The sequence below is a fragment of the Raphanus sativus genome, chromosome 6 (assembly GCF_000801105.2).
Source record: "Raphanus sativus cultivar WK10039 chromosome 6, ASM80110v3, whole genome shotgun sequence".
In the NCBI taxonomy this organism is placed as follows: domain Eukaryota; kingdom Viridiplantae; phylum Streptophyta; class Magnoliopsida; order Brassicales; family Brassicaceae; genus Raphanus; species Raphanus sativus.
The window spans coordinates 19,769,076-19,779,941 of NC_079516.1; the positions used below are offsets into that span (position 1 = coordinate 19,769,076).

Below are 10,866 nucleotides of genomic sequence, written 5' to 3' on the forward strand. Positions count from 1 at the left end.
TTTTTTTAATCTGAAAAAATAATAATAATTAAAAAATTATTTTTTTAAGGACTTCTTGAGGATAACACCATTGCAGGTGGTCTTAGTGCAGTCCCATGACAAAGGAATCTCTGTTCTGCCAAAGAAGTGAGATGCTTTTATTTTATTTTCACTGAGATTAATAATAATGAGTTGATTACATTAGGAGGCACATTATGAGATTGGTTCACATTAAACGACACATTTAACTTGTGGGACACTTATTCTTGTCTTCTAGTGTGTGATAGGACATCAATGTCCTCTCTTAAAAAAGTGATAAAAGCGTCGGTTTGATATTGCAACCGGTTTGGTTTGTTTTCTAATATGCATTTAAATTTTTGTTTATTGATAAAAATGCTGTTTTTACAACACTTTGATTAAAGTGTGTACTTTCAATCCACATGTCTCAATTGAAAGTGAAAGCAAATGACAAAAACAACAATTAACAAGACCACATTACATTGCAAGTTTGCCGACATCAAACTTTGACTTATAATTAAAAACAAGAAAACAAATCCGAACAATCATCATATCAAGTTAATCTTGAAAAAAACTTTTCTCCATTACACAAATTCTCTGTCCACAACTTCTCTTTTCATACCTTATCTATCCACAACTCTTCTTTTCTGCTGTATCTCACGTCCACAAATCTCATGTCCACAACTTCTCCTTTCATATCTCATTCATCCACAACTCATCTTTTCACACCTCGTCCATCCATAATTCCCATGTCCACAACCACGACATCATCAGACAATCATCCTTTGAGCCTTCATCCACCCCCAATCAACTAAACCCTAGAAATCGTACCCATCCACCATAGTCACTAGCCAAGAAGAACTCCAGATTCAAGAGGGGAATAAGACCAGAGGAACCGCGAAGGCTGTCTCGCACCAGACCTTGTCTCTCCCGTCAATTAAGCACAAATCCGGGTTATACCAAAGGAGAGGAGACAGGTTAATGGCGTGCCGTCGAGCTCCGGTGAGTCGGAAGACCTCCCCTCGAACATGAAAACCAGGTGCAGACACGGAGGCGCAGTCACGGAGGCAAATTCGCAGAGGAAGAACTCGAATAGGGAGAGGGAGAGATAGTGATAAAGGAAGAGATGGAGATCAATTGAGAAAAAGAAGAGACGGTAAGATGTAATCGATGGTGGTCTAGGTTTAGTCTCCGCCGCAAAATTGACAGAAAGAGAGATAGTGAGAGAAGATGAGATTGCGACGAAACTAGGAAAAGAAAATTTAGGGTTACGAGAAAATTGGGTTAGTATGATTTGGGTTGGTATGATTGGGTTTAGATAAAGTGATTTCTGGTTTGGTTTTTTGGTTTGATTTTTTTTAGTATAAGGGCATCCATGTCTTTGACTAGATATAATGTGTCTCTCAAGTACAATGTGTCTTAACATGATATATGAAACTTAAAAAGTGTTTTGGAAAGTAATAAAATCAATAATAATATCAATGTCTCTAAACTTCAACATCTTCTGCTTTGATTTTCAGGTGGATTTCTAGTGGTGGAAGGAAACAAATGGTCATCCATAAAGTGGTTCCACGTCCACGAGTTCAAGGTCTAGAAAGAGCCTGAATAGAAAGAAAAAAAACGAGATTTTTAAAAAGTTATCATTCTCAGTTACTTAGTAGATGTTGTTATATGTTTTGACACAATACTTTAGTTCTGATGTTGATGATGGTGGCGAGAGAGTGTTCTCATCAGAGAAAAGAAACAATAGTGCAGTCCCATGGTGGAACGAGCTCTCGAGATGTGTTTTGAATTTTTCTAAATGTAACTTAAAATTTGGATGTTGGATGTTTGTTGTTTAAAATGTCTTGGTTTAGAATATTATGTATTAACATGTACAAAAAGAAATATTTGGATAACTGAGTTTTTAGGTATTATTAAGAGAACTACTCTTAATAATACTTAAGTATATCGAGACCATGTCTAAAAAGTAACTTTTAAGAAAAAAAAACATGTCTAAAACTTGATTATTGAAAAATTCATTAACTTAAAATGTGAGTTATATACTAAGATAAATAAGAGACCTAAAACATATAAAACATATTTAAAACATGTAAAATATATTTAAAACATGTCTAAAAGAGAATATTAAAATAATATTATATTTACACTTAGTAGTATTCAAAGTAACAGTAATACTATCTTGTTCATAGTAATACTTTTGAAAATTTTAACATTTATCAATATACTACGTGAAAATAATTGTTTTTTCGTAGAAACAAAATTCAAAATATGTAATTTGAGTGATTCACCTTATTATGACTTCACCATCAAAACATTAAGCATGAAACTATAAGGAAGTTTTTGTGAAAACAATAAATTTTCTACCAACTTAAGTAATATTAAAGATTTAATGACTAATTTATATCTAAACACATATATCAACATTTAATTTCAAAACATATAATTTATATCTGTTTAAAATATAAAATAAACCGAAAAATATAAAGATTTTAAAATATTTGTAATATATAGTAGTACAAGATAATCCGAAGTAGTTCAAAACTTCAAACAGTGCTAGTAGTTAGCACAATACACACAAAAATCCTAATAACTGTAGTAGTCCTTTTCTTCTTCTTTTTTTCCTTTTTTTTTGAAACTAATAACTGCTGTAGTCCAGAATACAAAAAGTAGTCTGAAATAGTACCAGTAGTACCTTATAGTTCAAAGCATAAGACAAATCACTTGGTGGTAGTGCAAAATTATTTCCATTATCAAAATATTTATACAAACCTCTACCTCTCCTTCCTCTCTCTTTGCACTTTTCTCTTCCTTTTCCTTGTCCACATATTCTTTGACTAAAGGAAACCTATGATTTTGTGTGGGTCATTCTTTTTTCCAAATATTGGAGAATGCACTTTAAGTGCTCTAACTTAATCTGGTACAACCCACAATAGATTGAAGGGATGAATTTAGGATTTAAGGGTTGAGAAAATTGCCCGTAAACAAAAATAAAATATTAAATCTTTAATAGAAAATGATATATATATCCTTCCATTTTCTCATGAAGAATTTAATTTGATACTTTTCAAAAATATTAAAAGTAAATAAATGTGTTCATTTTCTTAATAAATGCATTCTATTTAATCAAAAGCTTTTAAGACAAAAAAATATTTTAAAATAAAATTAAAAAAATTATAAAAAATATTAAAGTCAAAATAGATATAAATGACTTGAAATTCTAATATGATACTCTTTATACAACAAGAAAGATGTCAAAGTTACTTTTTATGAAACAAAAGGAATATTTTTTATAAGTTATATATATTTTGAATTTAATTATAAATATATATAAATATATAAATTATCTTATTTAAAATTTGAAGATTTTTGTATAAAAGAGATAAAATTAAAATAATTCATTTTTATTTATAAAAGTATTATTTAAATATAAACAGAAAGCTGGAAGTGAATTCACACTTTTTATGAAATTATTATAAATCAAAGTTTTTGTAAATAATATTAAAATTAAAATTGATATAAATTGTATTGTATTTCTAAAATGACATTCTATATGTAACGAGAATAAATGTCAAAATTATATCTTTATGAAAAAAGAAAAATATTATTTCATAATTTCTTAATTTAGTTATAAATATAAAATATCAAAATAAATAAAATTTCTTATTTTAAATTTTAAAAAATCAGTAATATTTTAATTTATGTAAAAAATAATTTGTATAAGTATTTTAGTTAAATTTATTTTTTAAACTAATCCATGACTAAACTATTATTGAAATTTTTTTAATATTTATAATATTATTATTTAGAAATAGATAGAAAAAATTGTATTCAAAATTTTTATACATATAAAGGAGATGGAACCCATACAATATTTTTAAGAAAAGAGAATAGAAAGAAATAGTAATGAATAAAGGGTAAGAAAAGAAAGAAGAAAAGGAGAGATATTGAGAATAAAATGTTAGGAAATAGGGTATTTAAGCATATTTTCTCATCTAAACTCATAAAATAAAAATTTCAAAATATTGCATATATCCTCAAGATTCGTAAAATTATTTAAGTAACATAGCTTTATAGACTTTTCAAATATGAAAAATTCATTAGAACTCTTTATAAACTTAACAAATATCTTGATTCTTAAAATCAACTGATTTTACCTAAATTCATCTCACACTAACGATTAATCTTTTCCAGCTCAGTAGAAAACATGTTTGAACTCGTACTGTAAAAAAAGGAATGATTTTGTCTTTTTAGATTACCATTAAGGAAACTAGGAAACGAACCAGTGCATTCGCGCGGGCATATGAATTCTTTAATAAAAGTTAAAATTTTTTAACCATATTAATATGTCTATACCTAATATTTATACTTTTTACTTATTTTTATTTTCTTTTATGTATCTCATACATTTTTTTATCATACACAAAATTTGAGAAATATGTACATATTATGTGATGAAAATAAAATTCCAAATAAACTGAAAGTTTCTCAAAATATATTTTTTTAAAATAATATTATTGTAAAAATAAGCAAAAGAATAAGATTAAATCCACATCTCTCTAGCACCTTCCCTATCAAGCAATTCTTCATCTTTTTATGAAACATTTTTTCTCAAGTGAAGGTTTAGAATCTACAGATATGTGCGTCCTTCAGAAATTGAAAGAAAAGTGTGAAAGAATGCGTCGTTCATAAATTAAAAGAAACATGTGAAAAGATGGTCTATTGTTAAGAATTTACTAACTTTACTTTTTTTTAATGATCAGACGACGGCCAGTGTTACTCCACCTAATGTTTCTGGAGGAATCACTGCAGGAGGCTGGGCCGTTATTGGAAACGTGATCGCCGTAATCACGCTGAAAAGCAAACGTGCGTTCGAGACTCTGAATTATTGCTTTCATTCCTCTTTTTCACCTCTTTTTATTATTTTCATGCAGGTTGGGATCGAGTGGGATCTTGCTTTACAGGAATTATTTGCAAAAAAGGTAATGAATATTTGTTCTTACTTAGACTTTTCGAAGAGATCTTATTTTGAAAATTGAACTGGATTTTATTTCTTTTGAAAACTACACTTTTCTTAAGCCAAAGAATTAATCTATCCTATTTTTTTTATGGTCTACCATTATAATAACCTACTTTTTTTGAAATAACAAAATACCTTCACATTTGTGAATTTCAAAAAGAAAACGTATATGTAGTTTTGATGATTGAAGTTGATAACAATATCACACAACAAAAAAATAAGCTCTAAAGATATGTCATCAAAATTTCTCTATATACAGTGAATATCTTTAGATTCAAAAAACTCTAGAATAAGCAAAATATAAAGAAAAAACAAATATCGCGCAAAAAATAGAGAAAAAGCAGTAAAATTGTAGAGAAAAAAATCGATGGAAAATCAATTTCTCTATATAAATATCAGTGTTCTAAACTATGATATTTAGAATATAAGATAAATCTAATTATCTTCTCTATTAAAATAGAAGTACAATTTTTATCTACTGTATAAAAGTTATAAGAGGACCGTTCCATTAATCATTTAGTATGACATATTTGATTATTTACACTAGCCAATCAAATATTTATTATTTCTAAAAACAAAAATTCAATAAAAATATTAATAATAAATCAATTTTAACTATAAATTTAAATTTTATAACAAAATCCATTGAGAAAGAATCTAACAAGATTTTATGAGAAATTTAAATATTTTTTATAAAATAATATATTAATTAATTTCGTAATTAGTACTGTAGTATTATTATAAATTAATTCTAATTAAAAATATATGATATATTTTATAAGTTTTATAAATATGTTCTATATTATATTAAAATAGAAATGCCATATGAAATAAATATAACAAAATTATAATAAATTGGTAAATTAACCTATTTTATTTTTTTAAAGTTTTTTTCCTTTACATAAATAAATAAGTATCACTCACTGTTAAATAATTTTTTGTATGTAAAATTTAGTGACTTAAAAATAAATAAAACTAAAGTAGAGAGATAAAACCCAACCAATCACATGTTTACACTGAAAAGATAATAATTAAAACGATATCTGTGTGTTATATTATAACAATATGTAAACATATATTTTGGAGAAAAATCTGTGTAAATTAAAATGATATCTGTTTTGAAAACCCAACCCACAATATTGCTTACACTGGAAACACAATAAATAAGATTTGTATTGTTAAACAGATTTTTAGTTTAACATTTTCAGGAATATTTTTTATTTTATTCATTTCATGTTTTGCTATTTTATGTAGAGTATATTAATTACATTTTTAACAATTTAATTTTGTTCCATCTTTCTGGAAACAGTTTAGAATTGTTTTCACCATTTATTTATTTAATTAAGCTTTTAAATATTTATTTATAATTAACTATGCCATAATTTTAGATTTTCTTATGATTTCGTAGAGGTTTTGAACTTATTCTACAAGTTGTTTTGGTTTTTTCTTATAAATATCCCACAATAATGTTTACATTGAAAAGATAATAAATAAGATTTGTATTATTAAAGTTTGCAAAATATATGTTGGTTTTAAGTTTTCAAATCTATGTTAGCACATCCAATAATTTAGTAAATAATTCAATTATTTATCATGTCAGGAAAGTAATTTTGTTTTTGAGCAACGTTTGTAATTTTGTTTTTAGCTACGTTTTTAAAGTATGTATTATATATAATATATGAACATAGTAGGTTTAACATTTTTATGTGTCATAAGACTAAAACATTTTGATTTGTCATAAGACTAAAATATTTTTAAAGACTATTTTGTAATGAAAATTTTTCCTTTTCTTAATGTCTTTTAAATTTTTTAAAAAAGAGAATTATATCATATTTTGACACATGTCACAATTTTAAAAATTTATTGACACATGTCGCGTTTATGTTAATTAGTAACTTTGAAAAATCAAACTACATAATAAGATATATATAATTGCGTTTGTTAAGTAAACAAATATACATGTTGGCCGAAATTGTAATATACTATGCATATTTTGTTTTAAGGTTCAAGGTTCGAACTATGGGTTCTACGACGTAGTATTGAAAAATATTAAAATTATACACAGATCGAATACACATTTATATTGTGGTTTGACTGGCACTAGATTTTGACCCGTCCGACTGGACGGGTGTTTGCTTTAACTTGTAAAAATATTATCAACTTATACCAAATTTGAAATTACTGGATTTTATAAAGTATGATCCACGTTTTTTGCTATCATATGATTGTTATTGTATTTAATGTACTTGTAACACGAAAATACTAATGTTAGTATATATATATTTTTTGCACTGTTTATTTGATATTTTAACCATATAATTTTTAAATTAATAATGTCATACCTATCGTATTAATGGACAACAAATTTTGTTTGAAAAATATATTTTTACTTTTTATTATATTTTTGTATTATATAAAAACTATAAATACCAATAATTATAATAAACAACCAATAATTACAATGATCCAATAAATAATTTAGTTATCAAAATGGATTATAATAGTAAATTAAATAATGTGGCCAATTTCTATAATAACAATTTTAAAAAAGACATAAGTCAAACCCAAAATATATGTTATCTTTGTGTCCAAACAATATTTTAATTTTTTTAACTCTACAATTCATGTTGCCAAACAAAACTAAAAGGTATTCTAGATTATGATCCGCGCTTTGGAAGCGCGGAATATTTTACGATGAAAATTTTCACTAATAACTTAACAAATATTTTGGTAACTTTTAAAGAGTGTATTTAAAATATTTTTGCATTTAAATCAGTGTTTCTAAATTCAACCCGATTGTGATTATACCGGTTAATCCGGAGATCTGACAATTCAATTTAGGTTTTTAAAATATTCATATTAACAAAAATCACTAAAATCCGAGACTAACCGATTGAACTGATGGATGACCAAATTGTAATAGTTTCATAATTTGTAATCTTATAATCCAAAATTTTTAAAGTTCATTATTTTGCAATTTATGAAATTATGATGTTTCTTCAAAATTTTAAAGAGAAAATGATAGATATAACATATTAAGATTAATTATTGTATTGTTTGGAAACATTGATAGTAGTATAAAAATATATTGTTTGGAAACATTGATAGTAGTATAAAGAAATAAGTATATTGTTTGGAAACATGGATAATAATATAAAGAAAGGAACATTAGTGATTTAATGTAGGTTTAACTATAAAGTATAAAGGTGTATTAAATTTAAAAATTTACAAAGTAAATGTTAGGTCCAACAGAATGTTTCTATTTTAATAAGATAGATTTGGAGAGTTGGCCCATATGGGTTTTTGAATTCGCTGATTAATTCCAAAAAAGCACCCTAAGGGTTTTTTCTTTTGCAGAAAACCCAAATATAAACGTACATATATACGCTGATTTCATGAAGACCTAATCGTGTTAGCAAGCATGAAGATGGAACCAGGAGAAGCACAGCCGCAAACAAAACCTTTGTCTCGAGGTTGGTATGCTCTTAAGAATGCAAAAGGATACTTACATCACTATTTGCTAATCTTTTTCACCCTAATTCACAAAACAATCTCTACTTTTGCTCCAACCACCACGGCTATACATTCTGATGTGGAACCACCATCACCACATGAACATCCATCGTTTTCGTCCCTTCCAGATTATATCATTGTGAACTGCTTAGCCCGTATATCAAGATCGTACTACCCGAAACTCTCACTTGTCTCCAAGGCCTTCCGCTCTCTCATATCATCCGATGATCTCTATGCTCAGCGACTTAACCTCAAAACCACAGAAGCCTTACTTCACGTCTGTTTACAGTTGCCCAGTCATCGTCTCCCCTCCTGGTTTATCCTCCCTGATCAAGTTCTAACCAATAACATGGAGGAGAAGTTTAACAAGTCTCCACGAAATACTTTGTTGGTAGGAATGCATTCTTCATATATACGACATGCACCAAAAATACATATCGGCTGGGTTGGTTCCAGATTCTACAAAGTTACACAATTCAACACTGATCCCACGTTCTCTCCCCTGCTATTCCGTAATAAAGGGAGTGAAACCATCCATGAAGCCCCGTGCATGAAGGTGGCTCGAACGAACCCCGTTGCGGGCATCATCGACGGGAAAATATATGTAATGGGTGGTTGCAGTGCAAATGAAGCCACGAGTTGGGCTGAGGTTTTCGACACAAAGACTCAAGTTTGGGAACCTTTACCAGACCCTGGCGCTGACCTCCGCTTCTCTATTATTAAAACATTGAAAGTGGCCGAAGGAAAGGTTTATGTTGAGAGCAGCGAGAAGAATGATTATTTTATGATCCAAAAGAAGGTAGATGGGGCGTTGCAGAAAAACCACCCGTGGTTGAGATAATGTGTAGATAGAGAATGCCTTGTACTCTTGTGATAAATTTGGTTGCTTTTGGCGTAACACAAAGCATAAAGAGTGGAGAGTGGTCCATGGTTTGGAGGTATTTAATTGGAATCGTGGTGGTGATGTTATTGGGTTAGCTAACTACGGTGGGAAACTCATAATCTTATGGGACACGTTTGTGGAGCCTGGTCAGTGCCAAAATAAGAATATTTGGTGTTCGGTTATTGCGCTTGAAAGACGCAACCGGGATGAAGAAGTTTGGGGGCATGTTGAGTGGGCTAGTATTGTGCTTACAGTTCCTAGTTCATACCAATTCTTGAGTTGCAGAGTGAGATCGGTTTGATCATGCTTTTGTTTTAACCTCAAGCAACACAAGAGTTCCGAAGGAAAAATAAGCACTTGAGCGTTTGTCTCTGTTTCTCCTATTCTATTTCTTTTATTAATTCAGTAGGAAAATCAGAACTTATTTATGAAATAACTAGTGATTTTCCGGCGCTACGCGCCGGATTTGTATGTTATACTTTTACATAAATTTATAAATTATTACATGGTTTTAAAAATAAAATATGTTAAATATGAAAATAAAAATATATTAAAAATAATGTTTTCTGATTTTTTTTTTATAGTGGTTAGTAACCGTAGTGCATTACTTTGTTTGAAGTTGTTTAGTTCAAAGTGTAATAGCATAAGTGATTGTTATTTAATCGATTTAATAAAAATAGAATAAAAACCGATAGTCATAAAAATTAATTTAGTTAGAATTTAAACATAAAACAAAGTTGATATTTATATAGAGAACATACTTATATTATTAATTATTAAAATAACTATATTGAACTATAAAACTTTTACTAATATATTTATTTAAATAATAGAAAGATGGAATACATTTCAAATTGATAAATTTTATAGAAAATAAGGGTGAAGTGTCAATTTTTGGTAAAATAATTGGTGAATATCTAATATATATTTTTAAAATTACCATGTTGACTTTTAAAATATAGAGGTGCGAGTTGTGTGTGTTACTTTAGTTTCAAGGTCTCTCAAAAAGATGTATCTTAAAATAATAAACATAAAATTATCTTCAATAATTGTTTTGTTATAATGGAAGATTTTGTGTGTGTTCATAACGAAATCTTGTTGTCCACCTTTATTTAGATATCAACGAATCTTAATATGAATCTAAATATGTTTTTTTATCTAAAAACTATAAATGGTTCCTAAACTTTTCTATTTAATGGATAACTTCTATTTTAACTGAAATGGAACAATGTCACCAAATCATCCTCGTAGACAGTCAATTTGTTAATCAGTAAATGAGATGTTAGCATCTATAGCGATCATGAGAAAGACAATTTCTAACTATCTGTGACAATTGGGGGGGGGGGGGGGCTTGTTGACTTGTTGTATTTAGTATTGGTTTTGACAATAAATGGTTAGTATGGTGCAAATGATTAATGGTGAGGATGGTGCGTGATTTACCTCAATTTTAAAT

The 10,866-nt window shown here is 28.0% G+C and overlaps 1 pseudogene; it reads left to right on the forward strand.

Moving 5' to 3' along the window:
* Nucleotides 1-8,409: 8,409 nt before the first annotated feature.
* On the forward strand, nt 8,410-9,842 carry LOC108839317 (putative F-box/kelch-repeat protein At4g39756; annotated as a pseudogene).
* Nucleotides 9,843-10,866: the final 1,024 nt, after the last annotated feature.